At 48.8% G+C, this 14,446-nt stretch overlaps 1 protein-coding gene across 4 annotated transcripts in view; it reads right to left on the bottom strand.

Annotated features, from left to right (window-relative positions):
* MYBL1 (MYB proto-oncogene like 1) overlaps nt 1-14,446 on the bottom strand; it is a 687,544-nt gene that overhangs the window by 244,015 nt on the left and 429,083 nt on the right. The window lies entirely within an intron of this gene.

Raw genomic sequence — 14,446 nt, 5'->3', positions numbered from 1 at the left:
TACCTGGGCTCCTGATGCAATTGCATACCTCGATGGTGTAGGGAAAGGGATCCTTCTGAAAGTATGCACCACAGTACTTTCCTTCTATATATCTCTGGACGGCTCTCCGTCTATACAGGAGGGTGTCCGTAAACTACTGTTTCTTCAGGTAACAGTTAAAAAAAGTTCTTTAAACAATGATATGAACAAGAACCACTACCGTCTATGCATCAGTTCCGACTGCGAGGCGCTGGCTTCGAATGCTGCTGCTCCCCATAGCAGGTGATGCATTGATTACGGAGGCGGTGCAATGGTTCCGAAGGCAATGCGCTGGGTCCGTTCCATGCACCGACTCACGCAAAGGCGAAGATGTGCCAGTACCGATGAGGATGTGTGTATTCTGGTTGAAGCAGCACTTTATACCCACTTCCAAGGACACAGGACTTGGTTGGCACCACTTCGCAGGGTAAGACGTGCAGCAGGCAAAGTCCAGGTGCTTTCGTAGGATGAGTTGGAGTCTTTGATGTCCCTGAGACTTGGAGCAGGAGGCAAGCAAGCAAGCCCTTGGAGTCACTCTGGGTTCAAGGGCTGCAGGTCCAGACCTTCTCACCCAGGCAGGAGAACAGCAGGCAGCAGGGTAGCTCAGCAAGGCAAGAGTCCAGCAAAGCAGCAGTCCAGTAAAATGGCAGTCCTTTCAGCAGCACAGCAGTTCTTCCTGGCCGAGTCTTCACAGGTACAGAAATGTACTAAAGTCATTGTGTCAGGGGTCGAGTACTTATACCCAGTTTTGGCTTTGTAGTGCGGCAGACTTCAAAGAAGGCTTTGAAGTGCACAGAGGTCCTCCCTTCCTGCCCTGGCTCCAGAATCACTACAGGGGTGTATTCAGTCCTTTGTGAGTGGACAAGACACAGACTATTCAGATCTAGGTGTGAGGCTGTGCCCAGCTCCTCCCTCTTATCTCCAAAGGATGGCCCATCAAAACACACCTAAGCTCCCTTTGTTTGTGGCTGTCTAGATGGAATACACAAGGCCAAGCTGTCACCCAATCAAGACTGAACAAAGACAGGCAGCAGGCCCCAAATGGTTAAAGTAAATGCCAACTTTCTAAAAGTGACATTTTCCAAACTGCAATTTAAAATCTGACTTCACAGTAAGTTGTGGTTTTAGTTCACAAACACCAAACTTGAAACGCCTATCTCTTCATTACACTCATAAAGGTAATCCTAATGTTATTCTATGGGAGGGATAGGCTTTGCAGTAGTGAAAAACGACTTTGGGGTTTTTTCACTATCAAGGCATGTAAAACTTAAAAGTACATGCCCAGCCTTTTAAGTATATTGCACCCTGCCCTGTGGGCTATACAGAGCTTACCTTAGGGGTGTCTTATATGTATAACAAAGGAAGGTGTAGGCTTGGCAAGAGGTTTAACTTGCCAGGTCAACATTTCAGTTTAAAGCTGCACACACAGGCTCAGCAGTGGCAGGCCTGAGACATGGTTAAGGGGTTACTTAGAGGGTGGCACAATTGGTGCTGCAGGTCCACTAGTGGCATTTCATTTACAGGCCCTTGGCACACGTAATGCCACTTTACTAGAGACTTCTAAGTAAATTAAATATGCCAACTGGGTTTGAGCCAATGTTACCATGTTTAGAGGAGAAAACAAATGCACTTTAGCACTGGTTAATAGTGGTAAAGTGCTCTGAGTCCTAAAGCCAACAAAAATGAGGTCAGAAGGAAGTCAAAAGGTTTGAGGTGACCCTTCAAAGAGAGACATTTTTTAACAGCTGCCATCCAGACTTCAGGGTCCAGAGCAGATAGAACACAGAGCCAATGTGAGCTTTTGATTCTCTCCTATTTCAGGAAGTAGTTGAGAGGGCACAGGTCTAGTATAGGGCAGAGGCCTCTGTCTTTATTCAGCACCAGAAAGGAGCGGGAATAGCAACCATGACGTACTTTTGATGTCAGCACGCTCTCAATGGCTCCTTTGGGCAGCAGAGACTGCACTTCCTAACTCGGCAGGGAGAGATAGCCCTCTGTCAGCCGGTCTGAGGATAGTGGTATGGGAGGTGAAGTTTCTGTAAAAGGAAGGGCGCAATTTCACTGAACAATTAAAAGCACCCATTTTTCCGAGGTGATGGGCGTTCATAGGGGCTGGTGGTGCTTGATCCTGCCACCGTCTAGTTGCTCGTGATGGAGAGAATGCATACTAAAGGGGTTTTTAAGCTGCAGCTGCCGGGGGTGGGGAGGACTGGGCAGATCTCTGTACTTGGGTCCCAGGGGCTTGTGGAAACCGCATCTGTGGCCACAAAAGGACTAGGGAGCCTGCTGGCCATAGCTGGGTGGAAATGGAAGTGGTTGTTAGCCTCTACTGTAAGCATGGAAGGGGCAAAAGGCATAATGGGGCTGGCATGGAACTATAGAGAGTCCCAACGACTGAGTGGTGGTCCCGCTGTCCTTAAAGTGTATGGGAATACCGGCCCACAAGGCATGCAGTGTTCACCAAACGCAGTTCAAGGCTGGCTTAAGAGACCGCCCTCTGAAATCCCTATCCGGTGGTGTGGTAGTGCACGCTCAAGGATTTTCTTTGGCTATGGGGGTCTGGACAACTAGACTCTCCGAGGTGGGGTGCTGGGTGAGGAAAGCTAGGTTCCCCGGAGCGGGGTTATGGCGGAGGGCAAACGCCTCGTGTACAGGAGCCCCTCTTGCAGGGCTTGTCCCATGCCATGAACAGGACATCCGTGAGGGCTTCGTTAAAAGGGAGGAGAGGTTCGGGTGAGACGGGGCTTCCTGCTGAAGCACCTCTGTCAAGACGTTTGTCTTGACTGCTACAGACGGCAGTGTAAGTTCCAGAACCTCCGCCACCCTCATAACCACCATGGCAAACGAAGTCCCTTTCTCCCTAGCCGCAATAGGAGGAGAGACTAAGCCAGAGTCTAGGGTGGTGTCCAAACCAATGGCATTCACCAATTTCTTATACCACTGACCCTGGGGCTCTTCCATGGTGTTGGGATAACCTTAACGAACCTCAGATCCTCCCCGGTCATACTCCCCACAAGGACTATCGAAAAAAGAAGGCCCCGACAAGCTGGCGCTGGAGTCGATGTTGAGCGATGCTGATCCGGCTCCATATCAGAGTTGGAAATAACGATGGGGTCGGGGTGCCAGAATTAGCACCACTAAAACGGGCTCCTGAGAAGGTTGTGGTCTTGCTACAAGAGCCAATCTGGATCCAGGAACAGGTCGAAAGGGCCTGAATGGCACAGAGGGCGAACCCAATGGCAGGAATCCAGTGGGTGCACTTGCCAAACCTGTGGGGTCCAAAGGCACTCCAGAGTGGTTGGCCCGCCCAAATATGAGAGCACGGCCTCTTAAAACTCCTTTAACTAGGTGGGGGTTGCTCCAGGAAATTCTGGGAGGTGCAGAGTGGACCCAGACTCAGGCTTTCCTGCTGACACCTGGGTGCAGGGCCTAAAACTGTGGCATTGCTCCCGCACCTCATTCAAAGACTTGGATCAGCATGGCGAAGTCAAAGAGTGCTCCAACTTTTGGAAATTCTTATGCAACTTACCCGATGCTTACTTTGAGTGCGATGAGCGTTGGGAAAGGCTCAACGAGCGGGCCCGGGACCTTTCACGCGACCTGGACCTGAAACGTCACAGAGTCAACTGGCATTGGGAGACCAAGAGCTTCAGTGAGCACTCCCAAGCTGCCTTGGAATTCATGGCACAACAGTCAAGGAAGGTCTTGAAGTCCTGATCTGGCTCCAGGCACCAGAGGCAAAACAGGTGGGGGGTCTGTCACAGACATTGGAGTGCAACAGAAACCACAAGGTTTAAATCCCACAGGTATTTTTAAGGGGACATCCCGATGCAAACTGGGAGCAAAAAACTCAAAAGAGTTCAACAAAAAGTCAGAAAAAAAATAGTCCAATAAATGGGCTGAGGTTGATCATTCCAGATCTGCACTGTTGGCACGTAAAGAAAAGACTGAAGTCAGCGCGCTAGTGTGGCTCCTATATAGGCGCCGTGCACATCCCACTCGGCACGGGTGACGCAGAGTCAATTGATGCCAGCTACCAGCACGCAGAAGTACTGCTCAAGATTTTCTAGATCTAATCTGACACCTGGGGAATATTCTAAGGTAAGGAATCTGCGGCTAGAGGGCTCTATTAAATAACAGTTTAAAGATAAATGAAGCATGAAATGCTTTAAAAAGCCTTTCAGTAGCACCATTGAAAAATACACAAACTACTGCCAATGAGGTGAGAAAATAGTGTACAGTACTTTAGCCAGAGGCCACCATACTTCAAATTTCCTAGGTTGCTTCTTGGTTCTTGGCCAGCGCATAGCAGATTCTGATGTAGAGAACTTGCGATCTTGACAAGTTTCTTTTATGAACCGCCTTCCCTTTATTTGCCCCAGAAAACCCTACAAAGAGCTGCCCATCTTCATGAAGGTCGCTGGTACGGTAAATGTAAAAGCTCAATGCTCTTCTAGGATCAAGTAAAGGGAGTCTATTCTCCTCCTTGGGAGGATGAGGTGGAGCGAAAAACGTTGGCAGAGTGCTAGATTGGTTATCACGGAATGGTCCAACAACTCTGAGTAAGAAGGCTGCACGGATTCTTGAAATACCCTATCGAAAAAGAAGGATGTAGGACGGTTGCACCGAGAGCGCCTGTAGTTGACTTGTGCAGTCGCATAGGTGATGGCAAACAGGAAGACTATTTTGCGTGTCTGTAGTCTCTGGAAGCAGCTGTCTAAAGGGTGAAATGGCATGTGTTGGGACAGGAATGGTCCCTGTATGATGTACAGTGTGCCCCCTGCCCTGCATGCCTTAACTGCATACCTGTGATCCCGACTTTTTGATTTTGGTCATGAAAGAAAATAAGTTACTTACTTGTAACTGCAGTTATCCAGTATTGGATTTTCATTTATGTGAATCTATGAAAGATACCCCAATACTAGAGAACACAGTAATCCGACGCATTGACCTAGGCCCGGTCTGAGGACAATACTAGGTTCTAGACCTAGTCCTGAAGTGGGAGGGGCACACCAAGCGTACCCTCAGTGACAAAAGCATACCACTACCATCATGGGTTTCAAGCATGGAGCACGGGGTGGCAGCGTACGGTGTCAGTGAATTATAATGACAGGAGTGCACGCCTACTGGCCTATTGATCTACAATTCTGCTGCTCACGATGAACCTGGAATCCTAAACAAAACTTTCCAGGCGTTGTGCGTGTATGCTAGAAGCAGTAGTATGCCATGCTGGAGTGTTGCCAGCCTGCAGGCTTTATTTTGGAAGCCCACAGCCTGGACTAGAGTACAAGATACAGGAGAGGTTGCTTTTCTCATGACAGCATATGTGTATTGGCCGAATCTCCTAGGTGGCAGGAGGAGCACCAGAAACTATGGTGAGGAAAGAGGTGATTGGCTTTGCTTAGATGTGCCGGTGCCATTCCTGATAAATGGGACTGGAAATTACTGATTATAGCGTCCACTTGGTGTTTAGCAGGTGGTCCAGGGCGAGTCCTGCAGAATCTGTTAACAGGGAAGAGTACTTTGAAGCGCACAGAATCTTCTGTCTTCCTGATCTCTGTGAAGTAGGGTCGTAAATAACTGGGTGCACCTTGCTCTCACCTCGTTGAACTTTTGTGGCGGGTACTCCACATGGATTGTCCTGCGGGTACAGTACTCTTGTAGACACCGGCTAGGCCTGACAAGTGGTCAGGCTAGGACATCTGAAAGGGGAACCACCCCAAACTGGTTGCAAGGAACAGACCTGGAATACCCATCCTCCGACTGCAAAAGCAGTATGGCGAGAAGAGCTTAAAACCCATTGTTGTTTATTGTTGTGGCCTCTTCTACTGAGGAGGGGGTAGTCCGCAGAATACTCAGGGACTACGAGGCAGCCAAGAGTTGAGTCACACTGAAAGCTAACTACCCAGAGGCAAGGGAACATAGCCTGGATTCCCACCTTAAGAAGTGATTACTGACTGTCCTGGGTGCCAAGATATCTTGCCTGTAAGCGAGGGAAGGAAAACACCAACCCTGCAGGAGGAGTGGATCATGGAAGGAACTGCTGTAATTGGCCCTGGTGCAGGCTGCTTCCAACAGAGAATCATGGCACAAGGGCGCGGAAGGTATCGTAGTACTGCCAGGTTGGGCAGCGCGATTGTCGTAACATACTCTTGTTGTAGCAGCTATGTCCCTGCACCTGAAGTGACCCAATTGCATTTGAGATTGGCTCCTGCTGGTGGCATGTGTGCACGTGACATTGCTATGTGTATTATTGGGTCGAGACCTGTCCTAGAGATAAAGTGATCATAGAGGTAACTTGGGGGCACCTAGCGAAGATTCAAGGTCGTTGCCACAAGGCACTGTGTGCTGCACATAGCGTCTGGCGCCTGCTCCGCCAAAGAATTGTCATCTGTGTGGGTGAGGGGGGACAGCTGGATTACAATGTTTGACCTAACCTAGATACAACGAGAAGGGGAAGAAGCACAAGTTGCACCATCAGTTTACCTGATGGACCCGAACCTTGCTACAAGGAGGGAACCCGCTAGAGTCAAGTGACAGTCTAATCATCAGAGGCTCCTGGGAGCACCAGATCCCACACCAAGAAATTGGGCATTTGTGTATGAGTGAATGTGTAGTGACCTATGTTTTTGTATATTAAAAGTTCTTATCTTTTCCCACAAAGAGAAGCACTGCGCTGGACTTTAGTTTTATTGCATTGCTAGGTGGTACGTGGTGGGGGAATTTATTCTTGAGCCTGACTAACCTCTCAGAGAAGACAGTGAGCATTTGCCTACGCTCCCACTGAGTGTCAACTGCAGAAAGGGTCGTATTCAGCCCAGTCTACAGAGCCATAGTTTGGCCGGGTCCAGGACAGCAGAGGTAAAAGGCCTCAACCCCCACGGTTGTGGCCCAGTAGGCCTTACCTGTCCCGTGGCTTCTGGAGCAGAGTGTGACAACATTCATACAAGTAATGTCAACACTAATCTCAAGTCCTATTGCTGCATGACTAACAGATTCAGGGGATACATGCAAGTCAAACCTTTGATCAACACATCCCTGGATGTTTAAATTGAGGAGACTGATCAGATAAACACAAAAGTTCCACATAGATGAGCATTAACTGTACCCCACTGCAAGGCCTTGCCCAGCTAGCAGCACCACATTTGAAAATTTGACCTGCAGAGGTCCGTATGACGGGCGCCACATCAGGCAACAAATTTCTACTTAGGACCAGTCAGACTTGTTTGTCAAACCTTAGCTCAACTCTGGGTAGAGGTTCCTTTGTTGAAGCCTGACTGCTCAAAGCCACAAGTGTAAACACTTAATTAGCACCAAAACAATTGAAGAAGAAATGCACAAGACACTCAGGAAATCCAACACCAATTTATTTTAAAAAACTGTAGTTTTATGAATTTACGGACACCAAAACAAAGAAGATCCACCGGAGATATAGATTTTCAAAGAAACAATAGATCAAGACTTCTCACTCAACCGCAGACAAGCCCTGACTAATGCAACAAATTTGACACTTAAAAACGTTTTCGGCAAAAAGTTACATCAAGAGTGAAAGCGGTTACTTCGGGTTACTTTGGATACTCTATTCCGGTAGGGAGCCAGTCAAGGGGACCATCAACGTCCAACAGGAAAGTTACATTCACAAAGGAAAGCAGTTTCCAGTCTAGATCCAGCCTCACTGGACAGTTGCCACAAACGTCTATGGAGTGGTCCTGACACAAGGGATACAGGATGCTGTGCAGGTGAGGACTTCCTAGTGCTACTACTCAGTCCATGGTCCTGGTGAGGTGACTTTCGCCACAGGGGTTGATGTCTCTTGTAGCTGAACTACTGGGCTCCAGTCAGAGCCAAGCCAGCGGTTTCCCTTTTCTGATGCTAGTTCTACCTCTGGGCAACCAAACTACCATTACAGCTCTCTTGGATTCAGCAGACTTGGGTGCAACCTTTAAGCATCGGGTCACAGGCTCCGAGGCTGTGCTGTGGCGAGGAGCGGTAATCTGGACTATCAACTTGCCCAAGCAGGCTTCCTCTGGTTTTGTGGTCCTGTGTTACGAACAGGGACACAGCCGACTGACTGTTGGAGTCTCTGCTTCTGGCTGGGCTCCGGGGATAACTTCACCATGAGTAGGACACCACAGGCACAGTCCTATCTTCACTTGCCCAAAGAGCAGCAGGTGCAGTCCAACTTCGGTGCAGCCTTTATTTGACAAGTCCTCGGTCAGAAGGGCTGTCCTTCTTCGGTCTTCTTCTTCAATCCAGACAAGATCCAAGTTCTGGGGGCCAGTGATGCTTCTTATGTCCAGAAAGTGCCCGTAGGGGAGCACACTGTCAGTAGCCAATGGGGTTCTAGGATCCCTCCCCACTGATGACAAGTTCCTGTGAAGTGTGGCATCTAGCTATCCCAGAGTGCTCTAGTCTGTCCACTCCCAAAATGGATGAGCCCCTCTCTCAGTGTGTAGCGATAGGGGTGTGGCTACGCCTGAGCTACGCAACCACGGAAAAAACAGTCAGTGTTTTCCCCTTGCTGTCTCCAGCGCCCTTCTGTCTACATAGACAAAGGAGCAGCCCCTCTCACGTATGCTTGCCCTTTGGTCAGCAAAGGCAGCTTCCCCTTTGAAGATCACCTTTTGGGCTCAAACCCTGTGCTGCTTCTCCTGCCGGACAGCCCGAATAAAGGGATTCCTCTGTGTGGGACATCAACTTATTGATTGAAAAACCCCATAGATATCAGAAGTTGGCCCGTCCTTCGCCGATAGTCCACGACCGACTGCGGTGAGCCTGCCTTGTTTAGCCAGTTGTCAAAGTACGGGAACAATTGTAACCCTGACATCAGAAGGATGGCAGCAACTGCAGCCATCGCTTTAGTGAACACCAGAGAGGTCAAGGTAAAGTCAAAGGGAAGCAGAGCAAGCAGCAAGTATTCCAACCTAACTGTACACTGCAGATAATGACTATGGGACTTTCAGTTGTGCATGTGAAAATACGCGTCGGGCAAGTCCAGGGGCACTACCCAGTCTCTTGGGCCCCAGAGAAGAAAGACTCTGGGACATTCTGAGCAACTCTGAGTACCATCAAGAACAAGTTCATTATCTTCCGTTACACTCTTTCTGATGGATACTCTATCTAATCACAGATTCCTCGCCTTATGAATACCCCAGACGCCCGACTGAACTGGGAGAATTTTTGCAAAAATTCCCTTGTATGCCGCGGTAGGTGGTGTCGTGCAGCTCTATGTCAGATCGGTCCCACCCCGGATGTGACGTTGGGTCACTACATAGCGGCCACCTCCACGAGCTGACATCAGTTTCTTTCTGATATATGTCCGCACCGTTGGGCGCAGATCCTTTACTATTCAGATAGTGTCAAAGCGCAGACCTCTAGATATTCTTAATAATATAGACAAGATGAGTCCATTACACAGAATGGGGAGATGGGTGGGTCAGTGAGGAATCTGTGGAAAGACCATTACCACTGGTAAGTAACTTGTTCTTCTGATGGGTACTTCTAACAGCAGATTCCTCACCTTATAAATAGATACCAAAGCAGTATCTTCCTAGGTGGTGGATCTGTGGAATGGCTCAGACCAGTAAATTCTTTAGGACAGAACAGGCAAAACTCTCCTCCCTCCCTCCCTCCTGACCGGATTAACCAGATAGTAGTACTTTGTGAACGTGTAGTGAGAAGCCCAAATCCTGTGAAACAGCTTGTCCGGGAAGGAGGTGTACGGCTGCTGAACAGACAGTGCCTGAAATTCACTCATGCAATGAGCTGATGTGATCATTACGAGGAATGTCTTCAGCATAAGTACACGCAGAGAACAACTGTGCAAAGGTTCATATGAGGCGCACATGAGGAAAGGGAGAACCAAAATAATGTCCCACTGAGGCATCCCAAGCAACTTTAGCAGGAACATATGGGTCAGCCCTTTCAAAAAATGCATCAGAAGAGGCAATTTGAATAAAGATGGTTGATTAGGTAAAAGTAGGAATGCTGAAAAGGCCAATAGATCATTTTTAACTGTTACCAACACAAGGCCTTGCTGGGCTACTAAAAGACAAATCAGCATTATGTCAGACAATTGGGCCTGCTGAGGCTGGACATCTCTGGAGGTACACCAGACAATAACTCTTCTCCCAGAATCTCACATAAACTGCTTTAGTGGAGGGACACCTGGCTGCCAAGAAGACACCTACTACTTCAGAAGGAAGATCAAACACCATCAATTGTTGTTGCTCTGTTTCCACGCAAGTAGGTGGAGGTAGTGAAGGCTTGAGTGCAGGACCCTGGCCTGCTGCTACAACAGTAGGCCCTCCTGAACGGGCAGCCAGATCAGAGGACATTTGCTCATGGCCAGAAGTTTTGTGTACCACACTCTCTTCACCCAATTCGGAGCCACTAGGATGACATGGGCCCGGTCTTTCAGGATCTTCTTCAGAACTTTGGATAGAAGAGGTAGAGACGGGAAGGCATATAGGAATTGAGAGCTCCAATCAACGTGAAAGGCGTCTCCAAGTGACAGCTGTCATGGGTACTCCAACACACAGAAGCTTTGACACTGCGCGCTCTCTGAGGTGGAGAAAAAATGAAGCATGGCGTTTCCCAATTCTGGAAGACGTCCTCTGCCACCTTTAAGTGCAGCACCCATTTGTGATCCACTGGCCTACCTGACCCCGCAGGAAGCATCTGAGGGCTTGCAGAATGGGGATGTGGCAGTAAGTGTCCTGCAGAAACAAAACCACCTGCCACTCTCCTGTATCTAGGAAAGACAAAGCTTGGGCCAGGGTGAGCATTTTGAACTTGTCCTTCCAGAGTCAGAAGCTCAGAGGGTGAAAATTGAGGACAGGTCAGAGACCACAGCCCTTTCCTAGGGTACCAGAAAGTAACAGGAATAGCAACCAGTCCCGATTTCTGATACTAGCATATTCACTATGGCTCTCCTGGCCAAGAGAGCTTCAGCTTATCCTCAGAGTATGGATAAATGGTCCTTCGGGAGGCTTTGTGGCATAAGAGGCAAGTGGGAAGTGCAGAGGCCTTTGCCTCATAAAGCTTGGGAGGCCCGTTGATGCTGAGGCAATGTCTGATGCTATCTCTGTTGGAACCCTCTTCCGTACCCTAGAAAGGTGCAAAACTGCTGGGAAAACTGTTGTATAGGTGGTGCCAACTCAAGAGAGCGCACTGTTGCTTTTCTCTCTTTAAAGGGATCCAGGGCTGAGTCTGTCTGGTCTCTGAAGAGACGTGTGCTATCGAATAGCATGTCCATAAGGGACTGGTGAACATCACTGGGAAAACCTGTGGAGTGAATCCAAGCATGGTGCCAAAGCATCACATTGGTCCTGACTGCCCTACCCAAGCAGTCCGTAGTGTCCAGACCCAATCGGTTAGGGTGCTTCACGACGTCTTTGCCATCCTGAATAAGTCGTTTGAGATTGAGCCCAACGTCATCTGGGGCAAGATTTGTCACCATATCCCATAATACATACAAGTATCTCCCCTGGTGCAAAGCTGGTGTTTAGTGTTCTAAGACGAGGCTGCCAGGGGAAAAAATCTGTTTCATAAATGCATCTGTATACATTTTGACAGTCTGGTGGGGTATTCGGGAACACATTTGGATTTAACCTGCTTGTGAAAGCCTGTAAAACAACGCTCTCTGGAGTTTGGTGTTGTAAGGGAATGGCAGGGTCTCTGGAGCACGCCTGAGCTGCCTTGAAATTTGACTATTAACTTGGGGGGGGGCGCTGATTCCTCTGGAGCCACAGTGGGTGCATGAGGCCAGAACCAGGGGATATATCAAGCCTATTGGCGTCCTGTAGATCAACTAATAGGTTCTTGTCATTATAGGTGTGGCTTTTGTCATAATCAGGCTCCTACATTTCGTATTGGTGTGGCAATGTCTCTGAATCAGAATGGGGATGTCTTTGGGGTGGGTGCAACCTTGGCCGAGGGTTGCGGCCTCGGTCCTGATGCCGTGCCTGACTTCGCAATGGGGTCCAGTGGGACAGTCAGCATGGGGGTAGAATCTGCCATCAGTAGACCAACTGGAGGCCATTGAACATCCATAGGGCCCAAAGCATTCCCGTTGGATCCAGTTAGGTACCAAATACTCCATCAATGGCTTCCTTGAATTTGTGGTGTTGTTGCAGCTTTGTACGCGGTCCGAGGAAAACGGGCGCATCAGGATGAGAGCTGGTTCCAAGAACGGAGACAGAGTTTGCAGCTTGGAGATTCCCGGGGCATTGCACAACTCGTCATTGTGGGAGTACCAGGAGGAAGGGGAGCCGAGCTTCGACTTCTTGTGTTTCTTTGACTTTTTTGGCTTACCTAAAAATCTTGACTTCAAAGAGGAATAATCTCAAAAGCAAACTTGGAAGCAAGAGCGTGTCTGCTCCTTCAAATTTGACTGAGGCTTGCCTTCCAACTGTTCTGCAACATAGAGTTTACCTTTGCGGTCTCAAATGGTCTTCAGGTTCATCGTCGCACACTTGTCACATGACGTTGAATCATGTTTGGGCACCAGAGACAGACCTCATGGGGTCCATCACCAACTTCTGTTTGTGGCAGTTTGAAACTGGTAGTTTTCGGAGAGGACATGTCCATTGCACACAGGAATGTTTTTATGAAAAAATCTGTCAGGCCTGACCGCATTTGAGCAAGTTTCAGATCTGCGTCTGGACATGATGAACCATACACAGAGCCACACAATACCACCTACCGACGAGTGAGGGAATTGCAGAGAACATTCTCTATATCCAGTATGGCACTTAGAGGTGTACACAAGGTGAGGAATCTGTGGCTAGAAGTATCTATCAGAATTTGTCAATCTGTGAAAAGGCATTCTGCCGACAGAGGCAGCCGCAGAAGCAAGGGACGAGGATTTAGAGGAGAGCGGTCCTTGCTGGTGCCATGGCCCCTGCCTTGATTGGCTGGGATTGCTGGTGCAGCACAGGTTGGGGAAGCAGGCACTGTCTGTAGGCTAGTCCTCTGGAATAACCCCTAAACATACTGCACTGTTGACAGAGCTGTTTAGCAGGAGACAAGGGTTTCAAGGATCGTGTTGTAGCTGGATTGTCTTTTTATCATTTGTGGGCCAAATAAGCCTCCTAATAAAACAATCTGGAACCATCAAACAGCACCTCCATAAGGGACGCCTGGATAGCCCCTGAAAAGCCAGATTCATCCAGACATGCCATGTAAGCACAACACTGGTACCATTAGCTTTGACCGCACAGTTTGTGGAGCCCAAACCAACAAGCAGACATACCTCGACAGGTCCTGGACTTAATGTATCCTTGGAGCTAACGGAGCCCTGAGGTTTTCCAGGATGGCTGATGAGATCTCGCCGACCAGGTCCCATAGAGCATGGATGTACTTGTCCAGAAGGTGCACAGGATTCAGCAATCTTAAGGCTACACTAGCCAAAGGAAACATTCTGTTTCAGGTTGAAAAGTCACTTGGAGTGACTTTACTTGTTGATGCTTGTACCACCAGGTTTCAGGATTAGGATGACTTCTCAGAAAATCAGGATCACCAGAGACTGGCCTATGGCGCCTGGCAACAAGCAGACTCAATGGAGGGTCCAAGTGGGACTTAGGCCAAATGGCCAGAAGGGTGGCTAAGAGCCTCATCCAATGGCAAAAGTCGCTCCGCAGGAGTTGGACTTGCTTAAAGGATCTCAGTTAACATGTCTGCTTTGGGCTCAACAGTTGGCAACTGTAAATAAGATACTGCTGCCGTCCTCCGCACAAACCTTGCTAAAGAGGCACATTCTTAAGTTGGAGGCCAAGGTGACAAGTCTAGGCCAGTTCCTCAGGATGCATCTACCCCACAGGCATTTTGTTTATTCAGTTATACCCCACCATCAGCATAGTGAAGTGGGAGCAGGTTGTCTGCCTCTTTATTATCTCAGTGTCATGTAGAACATTTTGCATACCCTGAACCGCCTTGGAGTTGAAAAAAACATAAGGCCAAGAAGCAGAGGTCGAGGATTAGTGTTCGGTTGCAAACTGACTGGTTGCACTTTTGTGATTTCATAACGCGAGAGGCCTTAGGCAAGATGAAGGGTCAGGGTTGGAGACTGGTGTTGGAACCGGTTCCTGAGCCAGAACCTCCAGATTCAGCCTTAGAGACTTGCATTGTCCCTGGGGCCAGAGTGGACGCATGGTCAGCTCGGAACAGGGAGTGGAACAGGTCCAACGGAGTCAGCTGGTACCAAGGGAGGGCCCACCAATGGAAGTCCAGCTGAAACCATTTCCAGTTTGGTGCAGCCCAAAGGTGCACCACAGGGATTTGGGAAAGAGCTGCAACACTGCATCCTTGAAAGCTGCAATGTGCAGCAGAGGTAGACAGTTCAGGGAATTTGAGGCTTCCCAGGACCAACAACTGGATCTGGATCTGAGTGAGAAGATGTTTGTGGGGCTATATCTACTGATTGATG

The sequence above is a fragment of the Triturus cristatus genome, chromosome 5_1 (assembly GCF_964204655.1).
Source record: "Triturus cristatus chromosome 5_1, aTriCri1.1, whole genome shotgun sequence".
NCBI lineage: Eukaryota > Metazoa > Chordata > Amphibia > Caudata > Salamandridae > Triturus > Triturus cristatus.
This window is presented reverse-complemented; position numbering and strand designations above follow the sequence as displayed.